This window comes from Chiloscyllium plagiosum, unplaced genomic scaffold (genome assembly GCF_037043375.1).
Source record: "Chiloscyllium plagiosum isolate Xiang-an unplaced genomic scaffold, Cpla_swu_hap1 HiC_scaffold_13, whole genome shotgun sequence".
Lineage (NCBI taxonomy): Eukaryota > Metazoa > Chordata > Chondrichthyes > Orectolobiformes > Hemiscylliidae > Chiloscyllium > Chiloscyllium plagiosum.
Genome location: NW_028270151.1, coordinates 79,695,154 through 79,710,434, shown reverse-complemented (window position 1 = coordinate 79,710,434; position 15,281 = coordinate 79,695,154). Strand labels below are relative to the sequence as shown.

The 15,281-nt window shown below is 44.9% G+C and overlaps 1 protein-coding gene across 3 annotated transcripts in view; it reads left to right on the top strand.

Moving 5' to 3' along the window:
• Nucleotides 1-4,140: 4,140 nt before the first annotated feature.
• Nucleotides 4,141-15,281, top strand: part of LOC122555745 (cytochrome c oxidase assembly protein COX18, mitochondrial) — a 39,604-nt gene continuing 28,463 nt past the window's right edge. The window contains exon 1 of one of the 3 annotated variants that reach the window (XM_043701819.2): nt 4,141-4,281. The gene's annotated coding sequence lies outside the window, so the exon portion shown is untranslated. Of the gene's footprint in view, nt 4,282-15,046; nt 15,066-15,172; nt 15,204-15,281 lie in introns of those variants that run through there. The other 2 variants (XM_043701818.2, XM_043701823.2) reach the window with 2 other exon arrangements.

The window sequence follows — 15,281 nt, the reverse complement described above, 5'->3', positions numbered from 1 at the left end:
CTTTCTGTGTTCCCCACTCCCCCCCCCCCCCCTCCCCCCCCCCCCCCACCTTCCAACTATTACTGCCTGCAATGTCAGGAACGGGTTAATTTATCAAAGCTGTTTGTATTATCACAGAGTACGTTCAAAGATAACTTGCATGTTTTTCCTATAAGTCAAGTGGTGAGGTGTTTGCTTGTCATGTCGGTCACCAACTAGCAGAAGGAGGTGGTGAGCTGTCTACTGCAACTGACTGGCTGCTGAGCATAGGAGGGGAGTGGGGTCAGTGTACTGGAACAAGGTTCAGTGAGAATATCATCAGCTCCTCAGTGCCATGGCAAGTTAGTGCTGGAGCCAGAAGATTGAGTTGGATCTATCTCTGGTTTCTTCTTTATTCTCAATAGCTCACTTTGGAGGCCTGGCTGGAGACACCTCATACCCACTGAACCAAAAGGGGCAAAGTTTCTCCTCATGCTTTGTAAATATATGCTAAAAGCATATCATTTGTGTCACAATGCCACTACATCACTTGCCTATGTGATCATCATTCATCCAGCCAAGTCAAGATAGTTAAGCTTAAAAGTCCATCAAAAGGGATAATGAGATCCCTGGTTTTGTGCAAAGGAACAGTGATTGCAAAAGAACGTTGTATGCAATTAACAGCTTGCTTTTCAGCTAAAGCCTTAATCAGGCCAAAATGGAGTGTTCTTTTTCAGCATCATCAGATGGATTTTCAAGCCATGGAAAGCGTACCACCTTGTTGGATGAGAATGACACTGGGACTGAGAGTTCATGAGCGTAAAGGCAGACTCAAAAATTAAAGTGTTTTCCTTCACTAAAACAAAGAAGTTTAAGGATAATGGTGATTCTAATAAAGGGTCCAAAATTATCATGAAATTGACAGGATGAAGATATGAAATATCATTCCGATATTTGGAAAGTTGGGAATTATTGGATAGACAGTGGGGGGATTGTTTTATCCACATGGTGGATCAATAGAACTTGGAATGTTTTATCACAAGCGTATGATGTGGCATTCATTTTAGAACTGATTATACATCAAGCAGGATGGTATTTTACCATTCAGTACCATCCCATGAGAATTTTTTTTTGATAGTCTTCAAACTTATCCATGGGAGTTATTGCAGTCTTCAGTCAATGTTAGAGGATCTCTTTTGTTTATTGGAGTTTTCACCTTTCTTGTTTCAGATATTATATCAGCGGACTGAGAGAATCCTCAATGATTTTGTGATTCAAAGTTTTATGAAGCGTATGCTTTTGCAATATTTGTAAAATCACACTTCACAGCTCAACACACTAAAGATTCATTTCTCAGGACTCTACGATCGTATCTCAAATATGAACAGAAAGACCCACTTGCCAGCCTGAATTCAAGCTACAGCTGGTCAACTATTGGCCACCTTTAGCGTTCCCAGTTCCTCAGCAGCTGTCAACAACAGCTCATGACTTGCTGCCAATGAGGTTGAGATGGGGTCCTTAGTTACAGGAGAAACAGGGTCAGGACTGGGGACAGGGGAAGGGAGACAAGAGCTCTAATTAATGGTGGAAAAATCTGATAGAGCTACCCAAAAGGAGGTTAGGATTGAGGGAGTTAGCGGTGAAGAGGACAGGTAGGGGACTGAAAAGACTACTGTTGCAAACAGAAAACATCACCAAACGCAAGAATACTGCAAAAGGAAACTAAAAGGAGTTCTGCTTTCTCACCAAGTTCCAATTCAGAAACTGATGGAGACATCTAACATGACATCCATTTCAGCCTCAAAGTATGCACATACAAACTTACAAAACATTTGCATGGCTGTCACAAATTCCGTTACATTGTAGGTACCAGCTTTAGTTTAGGCACTCTAGTTTCCTGTGCATTCTGGAGCTGGCTCAGATTGCATACTTCACTCATTCAGTAGCAAAACCCAAGGAAAGCAGGACTGTTCCTCTTGGAGAACAATAGGTCACTGTTTCATTCCCACACACCCTCAGACATGCTTCACTAACCTTCCAGTGAGTAGAATTGTGCATTTTAATGAGATTTTGACCAGAACAAGCCATTCATGTGCTTTGATTGACAGATTTTAAGTAAGTGTACAAATGTAAAACTATGAATGGTCTCAATTCCACCATTACAACTTTTCCTTGAGTAATACAGGACATTGAATACAGGATATTTCCCAATTAGCTTTGCTTGGCTCAAAGCATGATCTCAGAATCTTCAGTATTCCCCTCTTCTTCATCATTACTCAGAACTGACTCCCACTTCTCTGTTGTTTTAATATATCTCCTCTTCACATCCCACACTTCACATCCCTCAGTAACAAATACACCTGACGCGACCATTTAAAGTCTTGTACACTGGATTGTCCAAGAACAGTTTATTTTGATTGGTCAGAATTGAAAGCAAAAGAGCACAATATGCATGTGAGCATATGAATTATAAGCAGAAGTAGGCTATTTAACCCCTCGCACTCCCCGCCATTCAGTAAATCATGATTGCTCTGTTAAACCTTTCCCACATCATTTGCTTTCAGCGGCTCACAAAGGAAGTGATAAGACTGTTTCTCGGACAGATACAAAAACATTGATATCACTTAACTTCCTCTACACTGGTCCTAAGGTGGCAATGCCAATATCTATGGGACTGTCTCTCTCCTGCTACATCTCAGTTATCTCAGTATTGACCTAAAATATTATCATTGACCTCTTCCCATTCCAGGCCTACATATTATCTCCATATAATTCTCCATAGATATGGGTTCAGCCTCTGTTAGACCTGCGGTGGTGGTAACTCACTATGCACCTTTGTCACCAGCCCCCAACTCCACCCATTTTGGTGCTTCCAAACATATATTTCTTGAAAGTTCACTGATTGACTAAAAAAGAGCAGGTTGATGGATAGTTTTGAAATCGTGGTCAAAGTTTAGTGAGTGTAAGTCATTCTCAGTTAAATTTAAAAAAAGTTACTGATCGTATTCCGTCAAATTGCACAGAGTGAATGTGAAATGGGTCATTTGGCCCCTCCCTCTGATATTTGTCTTTATAGAAAAATCAACAGAGAATTGCAGCATGATAAACTGGATCATCAGTTAATCAAGCTTTTTAAACCCTTGATATTTCATAAGAGACTGAAAAACAAATAGTATAGTAGCCAACTGTGTGTGGGACATAAATGCTTCACTCTTATAAAGGCAACAAAATGAAGGCAGAGCCACGGAAAAGTTCATAGACAGGAGCTGGTAAAAGAGACCACAGTGGAGAGGTCAGCGGAGGAATGATACAACAGTGTTACAATACTTCAGAATGGGTGTTCTCAGTGCCGTAGATGTAGTGCATCAGACTGAAGGAATTGGAGGACTAAGGAGAAAGACGTGAAGGGCAACATTTTTACACAGGCAGTGGTTCTTATGTAGAATGAACTTCCAGGGGAAGTGGTGAAAGTGGGTACAGTTACAGTATTTAAAAGGCATTTGGATATGTACATGAATAAGAACTGTTTTGAGGGATATGAGCCAAACACAGGCAAGTGGGACTGGTTTAGTTGGAATTAAGGTCAGCATGGATTGGTTGGACGGAAGGGTCTGTTTCCATGACTCTATGACTAGCTAACAGCTTTGGCTGCCAATATCACCGTCCCAATTCATGGAAAGCTTAGAGATGGGGGAGGGATTACAAGAATGGAGGTATGAATATTTGGCTTTTGAAGAAAGTGATGATAATAGCATTACAGATCCCTGAACAACACACTGCAGACTCTATCCTGGTACACTATGTAATTCTATCAAAGTCATTCCAATTTGGGATGTATGGTTAATCCCATACAGTGGGTGGTATTTAATGCAGGGAACCTGCCCATCAACTATAGGTCCAGCAAGAGCCCCACAACTCCTCCTCTGGGGGAATGTCAGCTGTGTTAAGCATCAAACAGGCACTTAAGTGGACGGCCGTGAGCCTGCCCCAAAATCCAGAAGAGCGGTACTGCCCATTCAGAAGCAAACAGCTGTCCATGTCAGGCAGCACCAATGAGAGGAGAGCAGTGAGGGTGGAAGGGGAAGGGGAAGTGGAGGTAAGAACAGTTCTTGATCCCTCCTTTGATCAGGTCCCTGAAAGTTTGCCGAAAGGAATACCCCACCACGAGAAATTCTGACAGGGTTTTGCTCTTTGGGTTCCCTGTGAATTGAGTGCTTTTCTCATTGATGCTTATATACTAACAGTGACAGAATGAGACCATCATTAGACATTAAGATCCACCCTGCCACCAAACACATCTGGGGGCATTACGTTCCACTGAAGGTGAGTACAAATAAATTAATTTCTATGTCAGTAACCCAGCTTTGTTCCCAAGGCTTCTGTCAGTTAGAAAGTAGAAGATAAATAATTATACTGATGAAATCTGTAATCACACTCTGTACCAATAAACACACTTCAGCTCAAGGTTAGGGACAGGATTGCAACAATGTATGAGCTAACTACTGTAGGTATTTGATATCTAATCTATAAAGCAATTGCCACACATTTTCAAAACAATCCATCATTGATTTCTCATGACACTGTGTGCATTAGATACTCACTGACAAGATTTAGCCAGATTATAAATGTTAAAAATAGGCCAAAAGAATATCAGTCTTTTTTGTCTCTCCAGTCATAGCCTAAGATTCATCCACAATAATTTCTCCTCCTGCTTCTATATCTTCCCACTTCTGGACCGACCAAAAAGCTATTGTTAGTTCCTCTTAATTCTCATTTCCATGCTGCCTTTCAGCAACATCATCTGAAAACAACTTGTCAGATTCCACATTTTTGCTTGCGGACACTCAGCCCTGCCTCCAACTGCTTGTCCAGTATCCAGTTCCAGAGAAGCAGAAATTACCTCCAACCAAATATTTGGAAGCTCAAAATATTTGGATTGTCTTCCATCCCAGCAACAAGCTCTGTTCCCTCGCCACCAACTTGATGTCATACTTGACACTGATATCTCTTACCAGAGAACTGCTTGAATGCTATGATTGCCTACTGCCACAGAACATCCCCTGCCTCAGCTCATCTGCTTTTGAAACCTTCATCTCTGCCTTTGTTGTTTGTAACCGTAACTGCTCTACCAGCCAGCCACTTGTGATAGCCCTACATAAAGGTGAGCTCATCCAATTTTATGCTGCTCATAGCACATTAGATTCCTTCATCCATCATCGTGAAGTTTGTTAATTTACGTTAGCCCCCACTTCATTGATGCCTCAATGCTAAAAGCCAATCCTGGCTTTCAATGGCCTGACCTCTGCTAATTCTGCAACACTGTACAGTCTGACAACACACTATGATCTCTATGCTCATCCAAATTTGGCCCCACGCGCATCCCTGATTTTAATTGCTTTTTAAGCCTATTTTGCAGAACTTTGTCCCCAAACCCATCTGGCTTTTTCTCATTTTTTTCATGATGCTTCTTAAAAGCAACTCATTCATCAGGTTTTTAGTTAGCCGTGTGTAACTGTTCCGTGTTAGTTTGGAACTGGCAGAAGCTCCCATGGCTCTGACGATAATCAAACATGTTCTTTTTCTCTTTGCAAATGCCAGCATAGCCGTTTTGTGTTTGCAGCATTCAGCATTTGCTTCTCAGCATTCAGACTTTTTCTCTTTCTCCAGGAATGGATTAGTGGACTGCTCAGAGGGAAACATGCAACTCCAAAAGCTATGGCTTTTGTAGAGTTGTTCAATCATAGAATTGTATTGTACATAAGGAAGCCATTGAGCCTATCAAGTCTGGGTAGATATTTCTAATCAACCTGTTCAGAGATGTTATTGCACACCTCTGGAGCAGTGGGACTTGAACCTGGGTCTTCCGGCTTGGAATTAGGGACAGAAGAGGGACACATCCCTGCTCTTCCTTTATGCCCCTGGAAATGCTTTCTTCTCCAAGGCTCTAACCATTTTCATTCTGAAAGCTATGACTGAATCTGTTCCCAAAACCTGACAGGTTATGCATTCTAGATCACAATAATTTAATGCAGAAAAATGTTCTCATTTCCCTTCTTGGTGTTTTCCAAACAAAATTAAATCTCTGGTCTCCTGTCAGTGGAATGTATTTGGGTCTAGATTAGAATGGTGCTGGAAAAGTACAGCAGATCAGACAGCATCTGAGGAGCAGGAAAATTGACGTTTCGGGCAAAAACCCTTCATAGAGACAAGGTGCCCACAGAGTGGAGAGATAAATGAGAGGGGGGTGGGGGTGGGGAGAAAGTAGCATAGAGTACAATAGGTGAATGGGGATGGGGATGGAAGTGGTAGGTCAGAGAGGAGGGTGGGGGAAGGTAGCAAAGAGTACAATGGGTGAATGGGGGAGGGGATGAAGGTGATAGGTCAGAGAGGAGGGTGGAGTGGATAGGTGGAAACGAAGATAGGCAGGTAGGACAGGTCATGGGGATGGTGCTGAGCTGAAACGTTGGAGCTGGGGTGAGGTGGGGGAAGGGGAAATGAGGAAACTGGTGACATTCACATTGATGCCCTGGGATTGAAGTGTTCCGAGGCGGAGGATGAGGCGTTCTTCATCCAGGCATTGGGTGGTGAGGGAGCGGCGGTGGAGGAGGCCCAGGACCTGCATGTCCTCAGCAGAGTGGGAGGAGGAATTGGGCCACAGGGCGGTGGGGTTGATTGGTGCGGGTGTCCCAGAGATGTTCCCTAAAGCGCTCTGCTAGGAGGCGTCCAATATCCCCAATGTAGAGGAGACCACATGGAGAGCAACGGATATAATAAATGATGTTCGTGGATGTGCAGGTGAAACTTTGATGGATGTGGAAGGCTCCTTTGGGGCCTTGGATGGAGGGCGCAGGTTTTGCAATTCCTGCAGTGGCAGGAGAGGGTGCCAGGAAGGGAGAGTGGGTTGTTGTGGGGGGCGTGGACCTGACCAGGACCTTTTCCAGCACCACTCTAATCTAGACTCTGGTTTCCAGCATCTGCAGTCCTTGTTTTTACCTCGTGGAATGTATTTCCCTATCCTTTCTATCCGAATCCCTTGTAACTTTGAATGCCTCCACTGGGATCTCCCCTAGGTTTACTCCATGGCAAGAGGACAGTCTTATCTTGCCTAGTTTCTCAACATAACTCAAGTCATTCACTCTAGATATCATTCTAGTAAATCTCTCCAACTTGTCCAACCTTTCCTGAAGTTTGGCGCCCAGAAATGCATACAATACTTCAGCTAAAGCCTTGGTTTCAGTGACCAGTGTCATATAAAGATTTGCCAGAATACCTTGTCTTTGTACTTTGTGCCTCTTTGTGCCATAAAGATATGAATCCCATAAGTTTTGTAGATGCATATTAGAATTCCATCACGTCTAGTTACAAGCAAAACTGCTGCTGGATTGGGATTTATTTCAGATGGGTGGTATGAGGTTGAGGCACAGCCTGGTAATTTGACCCCCAGCCCACAATTTCAATGATGTATATAAATACACATTCCATACCAATAATACACTATTTCAGCTCTTTAATCCAATTTGCAAATTCTGAATTGTTGCTCAAGCTACACAGAAGATTGTTTACTAGTTACGTGGTTTGGTACATTCCCAATATTGTCAGTGCAAATAAGTAAGATAAGAGTTCTATGATGAGTAACTGGGATCTTGGACGCTGCTTTGCATACTGAAAAGCAGAGTGAAAGTTTAACTATGAAAGGTCATTTATGTGTGTGCGCAGTCCATACCGTCTATCTCCCCATGATAAAACTCTTAGGTGGCAAGTGTTGTGGGGACAGGCTTACCCGACTCCACTGAGGCAGGAGGAAGGCATCCAAGATATGACATTTAGGTCCCTTAACATCTCCATGTACCTGCAGTCAGAAAGAAAATTTAACTTCAAGGACTTCCTCGCTGCCTAAACCTGCTAAGTTAGGTATCTCCAGAATCTCAGGCAAATTGGGTCCTAGAATCTCATCAGGATCCGATTTTAATTGTGAGAAATGAAATTACCAGCCTGCCGGGTAAACCCTGTGAAATTGGTTCAGAACTAATCCATTTAGGAATTTAAAGAGCCCAGAGGCTGAGGGTACTCAAATCAATGCATTACATTTGATGGTGTTAATGGGAACTGTGACTTTGAAAATTGCTTAGTTGTAGTACTTTGTTTTGGTTGGTCACCCTCATTAAACAGTGAAACCTCTGTGATCCTCTTGCTGAACCATATTCAGTTGGAGGGTGCCAGCTGAACCTTGAGCTATACGCTCATAACGTCTCTTGCATGCTCAAGGTCTTAACCACCCATCTGAGTCAACAGAATCAAGGTGACCTTTCTTAAACATAGTTAAAAATCACCCAACACCAGGTTATAGTCCAACAGGTTTAATTGGAAGCACACTAGCTTTCGGAGCGACCCTCCTTCATCAATACTTTTGAGCCCTCCACAAACATGTTTGAGAAGCAGTTCTTCAGGAAGCTGTGATTCTCAAGATACATTGTTTCTGACCTTTGCATGTAGACCTTTCACCTTGGGGTGTGACCAACCATAAACCTGACTATGCTTTAACGTTTTATTGCCTGAGGATCATTTCATGATGCCACTCCACACATCTCCTGTTTCTCACAAGTTCTGAAAAGAAAGACACTGCATTTTTATAGCGTATTCTACAGCCTTAGGACAGTTCCAAGGTGTTTTACAGACAATGAAGTACTTTTGAAGTGTGATCACTATTAAAATGTAGGAATTAGGGCAGCAGATTTACGCACAGGAAGCTCTCACAAATGAAATCATAATTTTATAATCTGTGTATCAGTTTTGCTGATTGAGGGATATATGGTGAGTGAGGTGCATCCACTGCCTGTCTTTGAAGTCCCATCATGTGGTATTACATATTACTTACAAGAGCAAATGGGGTCTTGGTTTAACATCTCAGCTGAAAGACAGATCTCCAACAGTATAGCATTCTCTTAGTACTGCACTGGACTGTCAGCCCAGATCACTGTGCTCAAGCTTCTATAGTCGTACTTGAATTCAGAACTTCTGACTTGGAGGTAAGAGGGATCACAGCTACTGTGCCATGGCTGACATCCAGGAACTAACCACTGCTTTATTTGTTGAACAACCCACGCATACAATTTGATGACAACAATATAAAGTGAAGAGCATTGTGGTTTACTTCCACCCTAAGTGCAGGGTTTTAGACATGGTACCCCCATTTCAGCTTCCTCGGATTAGCCAGAAGGCTTTGTTACCCACACGGGCTTCCCATATAGCAACGTGCACCTTGGTGTGATCACTAGAAATCGGATCCTGCAATTTGTGTCTAATTGTAAGCAGCTGCCATGAGAAGTTTATCTCCCAACAGATGACATACCAAATGCTTTTCCAACCTGCCAGGGATGTCCAAGAGGTTTAAGTTAATTTCGCAAGTGGTGGTAACCAGGATAAAAATGGAAAAGTTTTTTTTCATTCATGGGATGAGGACATCTCTAGCAATGTCAGCATTTATTGCACATCCAAATTGCCCAACCATGTCGCTGCGGGTCTGGAGTTACATGTAGGCCAGACCAGGTAAGGATGGCAATTTCCTTCCCTCAAGGACATTAGTGAACCAGATGGGTTTTTCCAACAATTGTCAATGGATTCATTTTTTATTGAATTCAAATTTCATCACCTGCTTTGGTGGGATTCAAACTCAGATCCCCTGAAAATTACCTGGGTCTCTGGGTTAACAGTCCAGCAATAATATCACCAAGCCACCAGCTCCTCCAATACTAAAGAAGAGTCGGGAAATATGATAGATCAGTAAAGGCAGTCTAAACTCAGTTCTGAGGAAGGTTCACTGGACCCAAATCGTGAACCCTGATTTCTCTCCACAGCTGTGCCAGACCTGCTGAGTTTTTACAGTAATTTCTGTTTTTGAGTCTCAGCTCGATTTGAAGTGCACATGTAGCATGGTCAACAAGGCTGCTGAGCAATATGCATGAGAAAGCACAGAGGATTATAATAATAATGGAGACCTGACTCAAGGAACCTCATAGTCCCACAACCCCACACCGCCCGTTTCTACCTCCTGCCCAAATTCCACAAAGCTGACTGCCCCGGCTGACCCATTGTCTCAGCCTGCTCCTGCCCCACCGAACTCATCTCTGCATACCTCGACACGGTCCTGTCCCCCTTCGTCCAAGAACTCCCCACCTACATTCGGGACACCACCCACGCCCTCCACCTCCTCCATGATTTTCGCTTCCCCTTATCTTCACCATGGACATCCAGTCCCTGTACACCTCCATCCCCCATCACGAAGGACTCAAAGCCCTCCGCTTCTTCTTTTCCCGCCGTACCAACCAGGAGCCTTCCACTGACACCCTCCTTCGACTGACTGAACTGGTCCTCACTCTGAACAACTTTTCTTTCCAATCCTCCCACTTCCTCCAAACCAAAGGAGTAGCCATGGGCACCCGCATGGGCCCCAGCTATGCCTGCCTCCTCGTAGGATATGTGGAACAGTCCATCTTCTGCAGCTACACTGGAACCACCCCCCACCTTTTCCTCCGCTACATCGATGATTGTATCGGCGCTGCCTCGTGCTCCCATGAGGAGGTTGAACAGTTCATCCACTTTACTAACACCTTCCACCCCGATCTCAAATTTACCTGGACCGTCTCAGACTCCTCCCTCCCCTTCCTAGACCTCTCCATTTCTATCTCGGTCGACCGAATCAACACAGACATTTACTATAAACCAACCGACTCCCACAGCTACCTAGACTACATGTCCTCCCACCCTGCCCCTGTAAAAACGCCATCCCATATTCCCAATTCCTTCGTCTCCGCCACATCTGCTCCCAGGAGGACCAGTTCCAATACCGTACAACCCAGATGGCCTCCTTCTTCAAAGACCGCAATTTCCCCCCAGACGTGATCGACGATGCCCTCCACCGCATCTCCTCCACTTCCCACTCCTCCACCCTTGAGCCCCACCCCTCCAATCGCCACCAGGACAGAACCCCACTGGTCCTCACCTACCACCCCACCAACCTCCATATACTTCGTATCATCCATCATCATTTCCGCCACCTCCAAACGGACCCCACCACCAGGGATATATTTCCCTCCCCTCCCCTATCAGCGTTCCAAAAAGACCACTCCCTCCGTGACTCCCTCGTCAGGTCCACACCCCCCACTAACCCAACGTCCACTCCCGGCACCTTCCCCTGCAACCGCAAGAAATGCAAAACTTGCACCCACACCTCCTCCCTTACTTCCCTCCAAGGCCCCAAGGGATCCTTCCATATCCACCACAAATTGACCTGCACCTCCACACACATCATTTACTGCATCCGCTGCACCCGATGTGGCCTCCTCTATATTGGGGTGACAGGCCGCCTACTTGCGGAACATTTCAGAGAACACCTCCGGGACACCCGGACCAACCAACCCAACCACCCCGTGGCTCAACACTTCAACTCCCCCTCCCACTCCACCAAGGACATGCAGGTCCTTGGACTCCTCCATCGCCAGACCATAGCAACACGACGGCTGGAGGAAGAGCGCCTCATCTTCTGCATAGGAACCCTCCAACCACAAGGGATGAACTCAGATTTCTCCAGTTTCCTCATTTTCCCTCCCCCCACCTTGTCTCAGTCCCAACCCTTGAACTCAGCACCACCTTCCTAACCTGCAATCTTCTTCCTGACCTCTCCGCCCCCATCCCCACTCTGGCCTATCACCCTCACCTTTACCTCCTTCCACCTATCGCATTTCCAACACCCCTCCCCCAAGTCCCTCCTCCCTACCTTTTATCTTAGCCTGCTGGACACACTTTCGTCATTCCTGAAGAAGGGCTCAGGCCCGAAACGTCGATTCTCCCGCTCCTTGGATGCTGCTTGACCTGCTGCGCTTTTCCAGCAACACATTCTCAGCTCTGATCTCCAGCATCTGCAGTCCTCACATTCTCCTCAAGGAAGGTGTAGATTGGGAACTCACTATGGTTATAGCCATTTATTATGGACCAGGCTAGATCCCCTCAAAACATTTCAACTAGCCCTAGTAACTTTGCTAGTTGTTTTATGCAGCTACAACACAGATATTCCAGGAGAGACACAGTTCGTCAAACCACTTAGTTTCAAACAAAACAGAATTTATTCACAAGATTACCGAATGAAATATAAACAAAAGAGAACAGAATACTAAATAACTTAACCTTTCCAAAATCCCAACAGATCATCCCAACTTAATGATACTGGTGCAAATTCCTGCAACAATTCCCATAAACACTCCTCGGCACAAAAGGTCAAATCAAACACAGGGTCGTACAGGAGAGAAGCCAGACAGAGAGAGAGGAGGATCAGCCTGGGCCTGCCTCTTTGGGGTCCAGCTAAAACTAAACCAAACCAGAGGAATGCTGAGCTGGGAGAACTGGCCACTCCCCTTTCATTGTACAAGTGTTTTCTTAAAAACCTGAAAGCCTCTTTTTTTGCTGAGGCATTATCTGTTAGCTAAAATCAAACTGGTCCCAAATACCCTTCAACTCCAGACTTGTCGGAGTCTGTGTCTTTTACGACCTCTCTGAAAAACAAAACCAAGGACAATATAACCTTGATAAAGAGCAGCATCATCACACATTAATCTATTCAAATACTCCCTTTTAAAGGTTTCTTAGTAGTTCCCATATTCAGCTTCATCCTCTTTCTCTGTTTCATTTAATCTCAGAAGTCACACAACACCAAGTTATAGTGCAACAGGTTTATTTGAAATCACAAGCTTTTGGTAGACTATATATTCTGTGCCTATGTGTTGCCCTCCACTTCACCCGATGAAGGAGCAATGCTCCGAAAGCTTGTGATTTCAAATAAATCTATTTAACTCGAACCTAGTGTCATGTGATTTCTGATTTTATCCACCCCAGTCCAACACTGGCACCTCTCCATCATTTTATCTCTATTGTGTTTTTTTCTTTTGGCACCCAGGAAGCTCCAGCTTTGGATACCCTTCAATTGCATTTATGGAAGTGTGGCTGGAATGTGTCTGCTCTGTATCTGAACTATCTGTACCTCCTACAATTGTTCAAGTAGTTTTGTCTGCTAATTATTAGTTCCATTTAACTTGGGTCAGATCTCTTTTCAACTCCCAAGCGTTAGCCCTCTCTCCAATCAAGTTTACTTTAATTCAGCCAATCCATAGAATCCCTACTCTGTGGAAGTAAGCCATTCGACCCATCAAGTCCACAGCGACCCTCTGAAGAGCATCCCACCCTATTCTACAGCCCTGCATTTTCCATGACTAATCCACCAAGCCTGCGCATCACCCTAGTTACCACAGGCAATTTAACATACTATAAGCTTTATTGTGAAATGCTCTTGCTGCTTCTTTTTGTGGTCAGCTACAACCCTTCATAGTTATTTCTTAACTTAAAACTATTTTCTTTAAAAGACCCTCTTTATTCATTAAAGTCTTAGCCTTAAGTATGCGACATGCTCCATGCTACAAGAATTAACACCCCACCCCCCACCTGCAAAAACAACATGTCTAATCTCCCACAATTCCCCCTTTTTCTTTTTCTCTAACTGTTGTTTTTGCACTTATTAAGTCTCCTTTAATCCATTTTCTTATGTTCTGCCCTCTTACGCCTTCTGGCGATGAGGTTCACAATCTTACATTTTACATTTGTGCTGTTCGTCCCTCGAACTCTAGAAGCATTCTTTGACTTTCTCTTTGTTGCATATCACCTGCTGATTGTAAAAGCATCTGATGATTTATGTGGGTTCCCTCCCCAAGGGATGTCATCAGTCGGCTCATTGCCCATTTTAGGACATTGAACCCTACCACCTGACCCACTAATATCAATAATCCATAGATAGCTAGATTGACTAACCACCTTCCCCAACCAGTCAATCCCCAATTCCCCCATTCCCATCCTTTTTCGTTCCGGCACCGATTACCGGCCTCCCTTATCTTGGCGATTTTGTCTCGCACATGTTTGGAGATATCAGTAATGTTAGAGGAGACCTCAGGTATGCACGTACAATAATCCTCTCCAATTAATGCACAGGTACCACCCTTCTCTGCTAGAATATAATCCACCCTGGAAATTCATTGAACCTCACATGACCTTTGAATTCATTAAATCCCCAATTACCCTAAAAATTAGAACTGGAGGTCATTGGTTTAGGATGAGAGGGGAAAAATTTAGAAGGGATCTATGGGGCAACTTTTTCACACAGAGGGTGGTGCGTGTATGGAATGCGCTGCCAGATGAAGTGGTGGAGGCTGGTAAAATTACAACATCTGGATGGGTATATGAATAGGAAGGGTTTAGAAGGATATGGACCAAGTGCTGGAAAATGGGACCAGATTAGGTTAAGATATCTGGTCAGCATGAACAAGTTGGACCAAAGGGTCTGTTTCCATGCTGTGCATCTCTTTCACTCTAAATGGGGCGGCAAGGTGGCTCAGTGGTTAGCACTACTGCCTCACAGCACCAGGGACCTGGGTTCAATTCCTGCCTTGGGCAACGGTCTGTGTGGAGTTTGCACATTCTCCCTGTGTCTGTGTGGGTTTCCTCTGGGTGCTCTGGTTTCCTCCCACAGTCCAAAGATGTGCAGGTTAGGTGAACTGGCCATGCTAAATTGCCTGTAGTGTTAGGTGTAGGGGAATGGGTCTGGGTGGGTTGCTCTTTGGAGGGTTGCTGTGGACTTGCTGGGCTGAAGGGCCTGTTTCCACACTGTAAATTAATTGAATCCCCAAATACCCTGGAAATTCATTGAATTCCTCCATTATCTTTGAATTTAATCCCACATGACCTTGGAAATTCATTAATTACTCTGGAAATTAATTTAATCCCCCATTACCCAAGAAATTAATTTTCCTCCAACTATTCTGACCTTCAGTCATCCCCCCATCATTGCCCCCAGGTATTTGTTTAACCCCACAGACCTACTGTCACCCTCCCAGCTCTGTGCACTGCCCACTTGTCCTTCAGTCACCCCTCCCCCTCCTGATAACCCCGCCCACCCTCTCTCACTGGGGTTCAGCGCGCGCACGCTTCGACGTCACGTCGTGAGCTGCGTCGGTGGCGTCATCACGTCAGGCGCGCAGGCGCGGAGCGTGTTTCCCCGGAGCGCGCTGGCGGTGAGTGTGCGGAAGGTGGAGTGGCTCGGATCGGGCGTGGCCTGCCTCAGTACAACTGGGCCTCGGTCACACGGGGCGGGCCGGCCCCGAGATGTGGAGGGTAGCAGTGGTTGTGGTTTGCCTACACCTGGTGTAACGGTGTGCTCCCAGGAGCCCCCCCCACCATGACTAATACCTTCCATTGACCGTGGGTTGTGCTCTGTCGGGGGTGGTACT